The sequence below is a fragment of the Antechinus flavipes genome, chromosome 4 (assembly GCF_016432865.1).
Source record: "Antechinus flavipes isolate AdamAnt ecotype Samford, QLD, Australia chromosome 4, AdamAnt_v2, whole genome shotgun sequence".
Classification (NCBI taxonomy): Eukaryota; Metazoa; Chordata; class Mammalia; order Dasyuromorphia; family Dasyuridae; genus Antechinus; species Antechinus flavipes.
In genome coordinates, this window is record NC_067401.1 from 16,583,888 (window position 1) to 16,596,943 (window position 13,056).

Here is a 13,056-nt window from a genome sequence, read left to right on the forward strand (position 1 = left end):
TCTCAGCATTAGTGATGGCTGCTTGGTGCTGGGGCTGCTGACAACGGGGGCTCAGGGCTGGAGCTGAGAGCCCAGCTCTGGGGAAGTTGAGGGACTCTGCATGGGATGAATGCCCAGTGTTAGGATTGGGAAGGAGGCTCGGGGACTGGGGTGAGGAGGATGGAGTCAAGAACTGTCCGGCTAGCACCACCCTGCCCACAACCCTTGGGAATCACTCAACCATCAAGATCGGCCCTTCCTCAGCTACTCCCAGCAAAAGAATACTGGGAAATGAGTGTGGCTCACAGCATAACATTTCCACTCTTTCTGTTATTGTTTGCTTGTATTTTTGTTTTTCTTCTCGGGTTATTTTTACCTTCTTTCTAAATCCATTTTATCTTGTGCAGCAAAATAACCGTATAAATATATATACATATATTGTATTTAACATATACGTCAACATATTTAACATGTATTGGTCAACCTGCCATCTGGGGGAAGGAGGGGAAAAGTTAGAACAAAAGGTCTTGCAATTGTCAATGCTGAAAAATTACCCATGCATATGTTTTGTCAATAAAAAGCTATAATTAAAAAAAAAAAATAACCTCTTCCTGGCTAGGGGAAAGACCTTGATCATGAGATTTACCTACCTTCATTGGTGCAGTGGGTCATATGATAAACCTGCACTTAGGAAAACCACAAGTGGGAATCCTGACTCAGGCACTCGCTAGCTTTTGACCCTGGTTAAGTCAGTTTGCATGTTTCTGCCTCAGTTTCCACATTTGCAGAATGAGGATAATAATAGCACTTAGCTATTACTGTAAAGACCAAGTGAGATAACATATGGAAAGCACTTCATAAACTTTAAAGAACGATATAACTGCTAGCTGTTGTTATTGTCATTGTAGCCGTTGTGTCTCGGGACCCCCACATCACTCTGCTACCCTGACCTCCTCTTCTTTGGCTTATTATATCAAACCTGTTTCTCTGTAAGCACAAGTCACCCCCCTCACCGACTTTTCTCTCCCAGAGGATAGAAACTACACCTGGAACATTCAATCCATCCAGCATGGGCTCAGGATTACCCCAGAAGGGAAGTCCAAAAGTTGAATCTGGCTTTGTTTGTCATTCTCCTTGGAAAGGAGGACCTGGGGGACTTTTGACAAGTTCAGACCAAAGGTCCAATGGAATAGGAATGAAGAAAAACTTGGGAAGGGGAGAGGAAAAAGGGGAGGTGAGGGGCTGACTGAGCACAAAATTACTCTCTTGGACTTGATTTTTTTTCCCTCATCCATACAGTGGGATCAACAAGATCAGCTCCTCTCAGAGTATGTAGCATCAATAACTCCTTTAATGTGAATCTTGGGCTTGGCAGGTGGGCTCCAAAGGACACTAAGGGCGAAGCCACTTTCCTGATCCAGGTCACAGTTGTACGCTAGCAATTATCAGCTCTTCTTTACTAAAGGTGTTCTGTCTGGCGTGGAGATAGGGATACGTAGGAGAAGGAGAAGGAGCAACAGTGTGGTTGAGGAGATTAAGAGAGACAGTAACCATGTAAAAAATAACCCAACAAGGCAGTAGAACTGTTCAGTTATTAAATCTTAGATGGGGCCAAGATGTAGGATCCTCCCTCCCTTCCTTCCCCCAGCAAGCAATCTGATATTTTATACATATTTATTATTTTAACCTTATTTCCATATTTGTAATGTTGTATAAGGAAAAAAATAGAGCAAAAGGGAAAAATACAGGAGAAAGAAAAAGCACACAAATAAACAAACAAAAAAGATGGAAACTATTTTGCTTTGATCCACATTCGATCTTCATAGTGATCTCTCTGGATGAGGATGGCGTTTTCCATCCCAAGTCTATTGGAATTGCTTTGGATCACCATAATACTGCCCTTCTTGCCATTCCTTAGACACCCCTCAAACAGCTGGTCCTCCATTCATTTTCCTCATCTCCATCTCCTGACTTTCTTCAGCCCAAGTCCCACCTTCTACATGGAGCCTTCCCAAGTCTCTTCTCTCTGTGAGGACTTTCTATTTACACCATAAATCTCTTGTACATATCCATGAGATTGGACTATTGGATTGTAAACTCCTTGAGAGCAGGGATTGTTATTGCCTTTCTCCAGCACCTAGCAAACCTGTTAGCACCTATACAATAGGTGCTTAATAAATGCTCTGACTGATGGACTCATTTCTGAAGGAGCAATTACTCTCTGTCATCTCCACTCTGCCATGCCACCTTCCTTACTTTATCTCCCACCTCCAAACCCTTTCTTGCACAGGGAGGGTATCCCTCCTTTACTCCCAATTCTTGGAATCCCTAGTTTCCAATCTTAGCTCATTCACCACCATCTTCAAGAGTTTTTTTTTTCTTAATCCTCCAGCTTTTCCTCCCTAAAGCATCTTGCATCTATCCCCAATGCCTGATAATAATAATAGTAATAACAAAAACAATAGGTAATATCTAAAAATAGCAATATTTACATATGCAAATATCATCTCATTTGATTCTCACAACCACCTTGGGAGGGAGGTGCTATAATTATCCTTATTTTGTAGAGGAGGAAACTGAGGCAAACAGGGTTAAATAACTCACACAGCTAATAAGTGTCTGAGGATGGATTTGAATTCAGGAAGATGAGGCTTCCTAAATCTCGGCTCAGGGTTCTATCCACTATAGCGCCCCCTAGTCGCCCTTCTTCATCTTTATCCCAGGGACTAATAATATGTCAATTATTATATCCTACAGGCAAGTCCCCCATGGCATCATCAGAGTCCCCAGAGACCACCAGCAATAAAGGACGACTTTCCCCAAAGGTAATGCTTCCCTATTCTTTATGTTGGCCCTAAAGAGTTGGGGTTTGAGAAGGAGGACCTGGAAATTGAGACTTTCTTCTGAATCTCAAGATTCAATGGTCGTTTTATTTTTGTTAATATGATTTTGTTAGCGGTGGCCTTAAATCCCCTCCCTCCTTCCAGTTCAGATTCAAGTATGGGGAGTCGTTCCAGGGATGGGGAGCTCAGTTCCCGTTGGAGGTTCGCGGGCAGGAGGGTTCAGGGGCGAGGATGGTGGTCCGGGCTGGTGATGGGAATCGAGGATGAGGGTTAATTGATGTCATCGGTGGGGTCCCAGGGCATGAGATGAGATTTCAGCGTCAGGCCGGGGATTTCAGTGAGAGGGATGCAGAGTTCCCAGGAGAAATGGAATCTGTTTCACAAAATGGGAGGGCAGTATCAGGGAGGGGGACTCAGTGTCAGGAAAGGGAGAGGGGACAATAAATCTCCAAGAGTTCAGGGATCATTCCTCCTCCGGGTCAGGGAAGGCCCAGTTGCTTTACAACACCCTACCTGGCTGACAAGGCCCCTCCCTGTTCTGTTGTCCATTTTTTCCCAGAGACCCCTCTGGTCTCTGGTCCTCTTAGGGACACTGTTATTTTCCACTCATCTTTTCAACTTCTCATCCCATTCCTAAAGCACAAATGACAAGGGTCGTTAATTGTCACGCATTTATTAAGTGCCTACTGTGTACCAGAAATTATGCTGGCTGTTGGGGACATGTACCCGACTTCCCACAGGAAGCTAAATGAGGACACTTAGGAAGCCAGTCTGACTCTCAGCTCAGTCCCTCAGAGCGAGGATTAGGCTGGGCTGGTCCCTTTGCTTCTGTTTACCCCCCAGGCTGGGCCCTGTAGACCAGGTAAGATGGCCAACCCAGCCCTGGGAACCACCCAGAGAGCGCCCGGGCTGGGAATCCGAGCATCGCCACCCACCCCCACTCCTATTAGGCAACTCAATCTCCTGGGCGAGGCTCTGGCCACAGGAAACCCGAGCCAGCTGTGGGAGAAGTAGGGGCGGGCTGGCTAATCCCTACAGGTGGTTAGATAACCAAAGCTGACTCAGGAGAACGGCTGGGGGGCTGGGGAGCCTGACAGGGGGCTCAGGGGAAGGGAGGGCTTTAGCTACACACAGTCCCCAGTGCTGCCCTGGAGCTGAGGAAGGCTGGGGACGGCGGGAGGTGGACTTGCCCAAGGTCACAGGGATAGGAAGTGGTAGTGCTGACTCCAGGCCCTGCACCATAACCAGTGGGCCCCCCACCGCTGTTCCCTTAGTTTGCTGCCCCCCTCGCACACACATGTACACACACTCAAGGCCAGACACATACACAGCGGCTCACGCGATCACATACAGAAGCTCACAACTCACAAGTACAGGTTCATGTGACATGGACACACACTTGAGCTCATACATGTCCCCACATGTTCACAGGACACACACTCGAGCTCATACACGTCCCCACGTGCTCACAGGACACACACTCGAGCTCATACATGTCCCCACATGTTCACAGGACACACACTCGAGCTCATACATGTCCCCATGTGTTCACAGGACACACACTCGAGCTCATACATGTCCCCACGTGTTCACAGGACACACTTTCGAACTCATACATGTCCCCACGTGCTCACAGGACATATACTCGAGCTCATACATGTCCCCACGTGCTCACAGGACATATACTCGAGCTCATACACGTCCCCACGTGCTCACAGGACACACACTCGAGCTCATGCATGTCCCCACGTGTTCACCGGACACGGAGGGCAGGCCCACAGAGAGACACATGTAAGTTTACCCAGACACACAAATGCACACAAGTTTACACAGACACACGCAGGTACAGGTGGATTTACCTGGAAGCCCAGATACACAAGGTCACCCAGCCGCCCACGCTCACACGGACACAAACATACAAGTTCACACAGGCCCCCGGCCCCCCCACCCCTTATTCTTCCATGGCCCTGTCAGTACCCAAGTGAGGGGAGCACGGGGGCACGAGAAGCCGGTCAGGATGGCACTGCCCAAGAGCTTCCCATTCTGCCTCCAGGAGGCCTGGGTGAGCCCCCGGTGCTGGGCTAAGAGGCCCCAAAGGTAAGGGCCCCCCTCCTGACCCCTTCCTCTTTCCCATTTGCCAGCACTTCCCCCCCACCCCCACTCTGTTCCCTAAGGAGGCACCTTAGTTCTGGCACCTGCGAGTTATTACAAATTGTCCCTTTTCGTGCCAGGGGCCAGGCGGGCTCAGCTTTCAGCACGTCCCCCTCTCCCTCCTCCCTCCCCACGTTCCGCTTCTCACCAAGGACATCTCGGACTCTCTGCTATCTGGCTGGCTCTCAGGGACACCGCTGGAGGCTCCTGGAATTCTGAGGTCACCTCCAGCATCTCATTTTATCGATGGAGAAACCGAGACGTGGGCGGCTCAGAGGGTCACAGGGGGGGATTCGGACAGCGATCCTCTGATTTCAGATCTCCCCTTCCCACAGACCAAGTGCTTCCCTGGTCAGTCAAGCATCCATCGAGTACCTACTATGCGCCTTGTGTTAAATACTAGGGAAGCCTGGGAGGGCAAATGCCGCCCTTGCCTCCAGGAGTCAGGTTCTGTTGGGAGGAGACAAATTTCACGGTACATTCAGAGACACACAAAGCAGACGGAGGTAATCTCTCCCGGGGAGGCGCTCAGTAGCCGGAGGCCCAAAGAAAAGGGAGGTTTGCACTGACAGACACTGGGAAGGAAGGAGCCGAGGGTCAGAGGGGAGGAGGAACCCTCCCGTGGGAGGTGGATTAAGGAGGCCATCGAGGAAAACACTGGAAAGGCAGAGAAAGGAGAGTTGTGGAGAACTTGAAACACCCAAATAAAGGCCTTCCTGCGTGATTCCGGAGGAAATAGGGAGCCACTGGAGGTTGTTAAGGAGGGGAGTGCCGCTGGCTGTCTGCACTTAGGAAAATCACCCTGGCAGTTGTCTAGGGGATGAGTGGGAGGGCAGAGGCCTGGGGCAGGGAGACAGTTATAGGGCTCTCTCAAACAAGTGAGCAAGAGGGGCGGAAGGTCTGAATCAGGGGCCCGGCTGGGAGGGCAGAGGAAGGGCCTCGGCGACCCATGTCAGGAGGGTAGAAAGGACAGAGTCTGGCAAAGGAGCCAGAAGGAACAATCAAGAACAGCGCGCTCCGAGTTTGGGAGCCGGAGTTACTGGGGACCTGGGGGCTCCTGCACAGGAAGGGGGAAGTCGGGAAGAGCCAGGGGAGGGGAGGACAGAGGAAGGCGTTGAGTTCTGCTGGGCTCTGGGGAGTGTGGGACACACCCTGGACAACCAGAATACAGTCGGGAGCATGGAGACTGCAGCTGCACTCGGGAGAGCTGATGAGATTAAGTGAGAGAGGAGCCCAGGAGGGGTCTCAGAGGCACCCGCTGTGAGAGACTCTGCAACAGCTGAGGAGGGGCTGTGGGATGGGGGGCGGAGGACCCTGATGGGTGGCTGACAAATCAGAGAGGAATTGGGGGGGGCGTCTTCCGGGGAGTCAGGCCTGCCCTCCTAGAGCGGGGGGTTCCGGCTCCCTCTGCCTCCAGCTTGCAGGGTCTCCGGGTGTCACGTGCACGTGTGTGTTTGCGTGTGTACACATGTACTCTAAGTGAAAAGGAGCCATACCAGAGCCTTGGGAACAACAAATAAATAGAAGGATCAAGAGCTTTAGCGAATGACGGAGAACCGCAGGAATGCTCCAGATTTTGTGAAGAAACGGGGAGGGACAGGCCAGTCACGTGTCAGTCACTTCTACCTCCCAGTTCTCAGAGAAAGCCGGGATTAACCTTTATACCTGCATCTCAGGCTCCGAAAGGAACCTGTTCTCTGGCGTTGAGCGGCTGAGTAACAAGGGCCAAGTTTCCTCGCTGAGAGAACCCTCCCCCCTGGCTGGAGCACTCGGAGGGACTCCTCCCTCCCCAGCCCCATCACCCACCGGCACCCTTGCTCCGGGTCATGGTGACCCCCATCCCAGTCAGGCCCAGAGATGCTCTGTGGGCCTCCCAGTCCGCGCGGGGGGGCTGTGGCTAAGGGTTCAAAGGGCAGCGGGCATGGGAGCCCTGACCGGGGCCTGATGCTGCTCCTCTGCTGTGTGAGACACCGCGAATATGGCTCCTTCCCCACATGCCCTGATTCAGTGAGAGCCGCGGACTGTGCCGGGCTTTAGGCTTGAGAGCTTGCCTCCCCTGCTCCAACCAAGAGCTCTGCCCTTCTTATCTCCAGGACTGGTGGTTTTCTTCACCCCGAGACATTCAGAGCCACAATGCTCCTGGAGCTATGCCCCCCCCCCCCCCAGAATTCCCCTGACCCTCCCTGATGAGGAGACTCGGGGTCTTTCCCCTTCTTCCTACTTGTGGGTTTCCAGCATTACGGGCCATTAGGGTTGGGTGAGCCCCCCCCCCACTAGGTCCAAGACTGCCCCTCCCTCCACGCACAGAGATCCCAGAGATCTCTGGCTCTCTCCTCAAGGAGGCCTAGGCCATCTTCTTGCTCCGCCTCCCTGTGTGACCCGAGGAAGGCCTTCCCTGCTCTGGCCTAGATGGGGTCAAAGGTTCTGAAATTTGGTGGCTCCTCCCTCCCGTCTTCATGGCTGAATACCAGGACCCCCCAAGGCTCAGCCTCTGGCCCCCTGACCCTGCCTTGCTTGCTGGGTCTCAGGACTCCAGGGCTCTCCGGTGGCCTCGTCTCCCCCAGGACTCTCTTCCTAGATCTCCCCCCGCCTCGGGCACGTCTCCCTGGGCACGGCCATGTGATTCACACTCAGCAAGTGCCAAAGCTGCCTCCCTGCCCGGCCCGGCCTTCCTCAGGCTTTTTTCTCCATCACAACCAGGTTAGGCTACAAGGAACATTAGAACGAACGAACGAATGAATGAAAAAGATGTAAGCTCTTGCTACAGGCTGCGTGTAAATACAAGATTTGCTTCAGAGACAGCGTGAAAAAGGGAGACTGTGTTACACAACGTGCACACGCACGAGCACACACGTGCACATGCGTGTATTTATGCATGCACCGTACATCCACACTATCTGTGCCGGGGCCCGGGTGGTTGGGATGGGGAAGTCATGGGGATGGCGAGGAGAGGGCAGGGGCTTGTTATGGCCACCATGGAACGGTGGTATTGAGCTGTCCCAGTTCTTAGAGAAAGTTGGGCAAGATGGGGATTAGAGTTTTACCGGCTCCATTAAAAGAATGAGGCAGAGCTCGGAACCGAGGGCACCCAATAATTAAAGGTCCCTCGAAGGATCTGAGATCCCCTCTCCTCCTCGGGCCTTATGGATTAAATGTCCAGTCATTCAAGAGCATCCACACCAAACACAGAAGGATTCTTTTGATTGACACGTGACACACCAGCTGAAATAAGCAGGATCTCAAGGTGGGGAAGCGAGGATGTTTCCCCACAAGATGGAAGGCTTCTCCTGGGCTGGGCAGGAGGGTACAGCTACCACACAATCACTCCCCGTGCCAGGGCTCAGGCCGGGCGCTGCGTGTGGAAGGAGCCCGAGCTCCCTGGCTCCGAGCTTGCCTTCTCTGGGGTGAGCCGGCACGCCCCCGACCAGGGAGCCACACGAGGTTCAGAGCAGCTGTGGGGATCAGGATAGGCTTCCTGGAGGAGGTGGGACTGATGAGCACGAAAGATGGAGGAGGCTAACGAAGAAAGACGGGGCACTGAAAAGCACAGAGATGGCCTGAGCAGTCGTGGAAGGGGGCTGTGGAAAGCCAAGGGTGGGGAGTAGGAAGGCCGTGTGGAGGGGACTGCCATGAGCTAAATTTGGAAAGGTCAGGCGAGAAGGGCTGGGCATTGTGCTTTTCCTGGAGATTGCCACAGAACATTCTCAGGCAGAGGGAGACGGTCCTGCTTTCCAGAGACTATTTTAGAGGGACTGGAAGGGAAGGGGGTGGGGAGACCCATTAGCAAGCTCTCAGTCCAGGCAGGAGATGAGGGCCTGGATTAGGGTGGGAGGCTGTGAGAGTGGGGAGGAGGGAGAGGTTGGGGAGATGTGGGGGTGGAAGGGATCATTTGGATCTGGGGATGGAGGATGAGAAAGAAGGAAAAGTCCACAACGATTCTGAGCTCCTGAATTTGAGAGACTGGAACGGCCGTGGGGCCCTCCCAAGAAATGTGGGAGTTTGGAGGACGGTGGGATTTGGTTGGAGGGGACAAGGAGGTGGGATGTTCTAATGTTGGGCATGTTGTCTGAGACATCTAAGGGACAGTCGGATGGAAATACCCAATAGGCAGCTGGTGATACAGGATTGAGCCTCAGGAGAAAGATGAAGGCTGGAGATGTAGAATAAGAGTCATCTATATATAGATCACTGAGAGACAGATTCTTTTCCGTTCCCCTTTTCCCTTCCTCCTTTCCCTTTTCTTCTCCTTTCCTCCTTTTCCTTCCCTTTTTCCTTTCCCTTTCTTTCACTTCCCTTCTCTTCCTTTCCCCTTCCTCCTTTCCTTTTCCTTCTCTCCCCTTCTTTTTCCTCTTCCTTCCCTTTCTTCCTCCTTTTTCTTTCCCTTCTCTTCCCTTCCTTTACCTTTCCTCCCTTTTTCTTCTCTTCCCTTACTTTCCTTTTTATTTTCCCTTCCCTTTCCCTTTTGAGCACAGTAGAATAGTTTAGAGGGACAAGTGAAGAGACCAGAAGGCAGAAGTTCAGTTGGCAGGCTGTGGGAAATTCAGTGGATTCCCATCTCTGGAGGATTGTCCCCTGAGGAGGCTTTATGTCCTTAGGCCACAAGGTTCACTCCTGGCTGCAGATGCTGCTGCTGTTTCTTGGAGGTCCTGAGTGGGGTCTGTCTGCTGCTGCTGGTGACCGTCCTCATCACCCTACTCAGGTATTTCCTAGGTAAGGAGCACAGCGGGGCTCAAAGTGGGGGACGTCAGTGTAAGGGGAAGGTGGCTAGAGCTGAAAAAGGCGCCCCTTTGGGCCTTCTGTGGCCCCGTGGCTGTGAATCTGGTGTCCCTGACCTTTGGTATGGAGGGTCAGGATTTGGAATTGAGGGTTTAGCGCTGGGAGTGGGGCTTTGGTGTCTGTGGTTGGGGACCCAGTGCCGGGCAGGTTTGGGAGATGGGGTCTCAGAATCGGAGCTCCTGGCTCAGTCCCCCGCTGCTCATGTTCCTCAGAGAGCTCCCTCAGAGAACAACAGGGCGTGAGAGTGGGGGGAAAGAATGGAGACCTTCAGCTCCCCACCTTAGACTCCCGGGTATAGACCTCAGATCACTTTCCCTGGCCTTTCTCCTTGACCAAAGCCCTGTGATTTCTTTCACAGAGTTTCCTGCCATCATGGAAGGATTTAGCTTTCTCCAAAGTGCCAACGGCACCTCTGTCCCTAGGGACTCCTGAGCCTAGAAGGGGACAGCAGGCAGCTGTCTCTGGAGCTGGACCAGCAGCCCCTTCCCCGCCGCAGACAGCAGGCTCACAGGAGAGCCAGATCCTGTCCCCAACAGCGACCTCGGTGCCTCCGCGGTCCCTGGACTTTTGCCATTCACACATGCTATCCATCAAGCCAGAGCTGTGGGGCAAGGATACGCTGAGTTTGACGGCCTGTGTGATGGCCTGGCCGTGGGGCCCAGACTCTGCTTCTTACTGGATGACCCTGATGAAGCAATTTTGTTTCTGAGCCTTGGTTTCCTACTCTGTGGAATAAGGGAAGAGGGCTCGATGGATCAGACCACGCTGTGATTTTCTGCTATCAGGCACGGGCCATGAGGGCTAAGCTAAGCAGGCCTAGGAGAGTGAAAATCAGAGGCCTTCCTGAGGGACTGGGCAGCCACAAACATTAAGGGCCTACTATGTGCCAGGGATTGTACCAAGGTCTACCTTTGGGCTTTAGGAATAACGCTCCAACCATCCTACAATCCGGCTTGGACTCTAATGATACAGGGAACTTAGAAACCCAGGAATTGGGTCCTCGATGCCCTGGAGATTCAAGGGCCAAGGGAACCGTCAAAGCAGAGCAGTGGTCACCAGCCAGGTGTCCGGGCTCTGTGCTGGCCCCAGTGCCAGGGAGACGCTTGTGTTTCCCAAGTGGATGTCAGGGTCCCCTAAAGTCCTTCTGGCCTAGAGGGAGGGGGAGGAAGCTGGGGTCTTCTGGGACTGTACCCCAAGCTCCTGCATCTCCCTTCCAAGCCTTGGCCACGGTCTGGCATCCTCGCTCCTGTGTCCATGACGCTCGCCACCACCACAACGTCCCAAGCCTGTTCCCCACCACTTTGACCCACCCTTCCATCTTTTTTCTTTTCCCCCCATCAGAGGCTCCTGAGCCCTGCCTGACTGGTGCCTCCTGGCAATTCCTTGCAGATCTGAAATAGTGGAAGGGAAAAGAACTGGGGGGAATCACTTCTCCTTACTCTAGAACCTGTTCTGTAAGCCACAGGTTCTACAGTCCTGCTCTCAGGGAGCCCCTGGTTTGAGGGGGGCCTTTAGGGAGACAGTGCCTGGCACTTTATTAATAAAGGACACACGTTGCTGGCTCCTGTCTTGATAGGAGGAAGGCCCAAAGGCCAGTCTCCAGATGATGCCAAAGCCAGAAACAATCTAGCAATAGTCTCCCGCCACAAGTCACTGAACACATTTTGGAACTAACCCTTAGCCCTAGAGCCAGATGGGAGCAGCCCTCCATTGTCGAGGGCATTCATGGCCGTCTTGCCCATTTGCTCAAGCGCTTTCAGACTGGTATGATTAAGAGCAGGTTGTTTTCTTCTCCACCAGGCTGGAGTGTGACGCACTCTGCTAGACACCAGGGTTGGCTGAGCAGAACCTCTTCCTACGTTTAACAATTGGGTTGGTCCAGGTGGTCAACTTCCTCAAACTGGGCTGACCAAGCATCGGCCACAAAGGCAAACACGTCAGGACGTTCAGAACTTAAAGGTAGCAGACTTCCAAAAATGGAAGAAAAGGGATCATTCTCCCTCCTCCCATTTTCTGTGAATCTGCTTTCCCAAAAAAATCAACAGCAGAGATGAGATCAGACACTTCAGTTCTCAAGTGATTCTGAAGCAATAGGAAGCGTTGGGACGACTGGGAAGGGAGATGGAGGGAAAACATTAGTCATGTGATCAAGGTCATTCCTACCTGAACGGTTTTTGAAAACTCCCCTTGGTCAATTGAAGACAAAAATGGTAAACAAGGGGTGGTCTGTGGGAAACAGGGATACCCATGCGCTGTTGGGAGAGCTATGTGAGCTGGCCCGTTTTGGAAAATTTGAAATTATACTAGACTTATACTTCCAGGTAGCCAAAGACAGAGGTGATAGCTTGACACGGTGCCTGGCACATAGTGGGCACACAGAAATATATCAGCATCTATTTCCCTTCTCTCATTCAGTGAGCCCTGGCAAAGGAGAGGAAAAGGAAGTAAGGTTGATTGCCCAAAGGCAGAGTAAAATTGGTGTACAAATGTGATAGAATATTGCGTCAGAATTAATCTGAGAAATCTGGAGAGGTTTGGTTAGATTTTCAAGCAAGCAAAACCAGGAGAATGATGTCACGTCCACAGTAATGTCAAGAAAACCAATGCTGAAAAGCTTCAAAACTGGGATCTAAGTCAGGGACTGGTGCTGGCTGGGAAAGCGTCCCTCAGTAGAGAGAAGGAACAGACATTTCACAAGGGGCCAAAGGGTTGAGTTGCTTCATTCTAATTATTTGTTACAAGGGAAGGTTCTCCTGGGGGCAAATGGGCACATGATGTGGTTTAAAAAGCATCAATACAATAAAGGAGAAAAAGTTTCACTCTTTTCACTCCAAAGTACTTTCTTGTTCCCAAGTCCAATCTTTTCCCACTCCTAAACCGGCATCATTCTTGGTTATGGGGTATTAAGGGTGAGAAGGGGACAACCTCTTTCATAGGATGTTTCCTGCCCCCCCCCCCCAGAATGGGTCAATCTGTTTCTCTAGGGGCCCCTAACCCACCCACAAGCCCCCACTAATATTTCTTTTTTGGAGAGCCCTTCCTTGGCAGGGGTTGGGCCTTTCCTTATTATTCTACTCTAGGAGGAAGTAGCCCCATACACAACTAGATCCAGAAAGTCTCCACGCTGAGCCAGATTCAGGGAAACTGGTTTCTTCTCCCCATCATGGCTACTCTCCACATCATCTCTATCAATGCAGCCATCAGCCCATGAAGGAACGCAGATGGGGATGACCAGGAACCCATCCCAGCTCATCAGGCTTGAGTCAGAGGTCCACCCATAGCCCTCTTTCACATATCTTGGTAGACC

General features: G+C 51.9%; 1 long non-coding RNA gene across 1 annotated transcript; it reads left to right on the forward strand.

Annotated features, from left to right (window-relative positions):
* The first annotated feature begins 8,469 nt into the window (after positions 1-8,469).
* LOC127558663 (uncharacterized) lies at positions 8,470-12,568 on the forward strand. Its single transcript, XR_007952959.1, has 2 exons — positions 8,470-9,683; positions 10,108-12,568. It is a non-coding gene; the product is annotated as an uncharacterized LOC127558663 (long non-coding RNA).
* Positions 12,569-13,056: the final 488 nt, after the last annotated feature.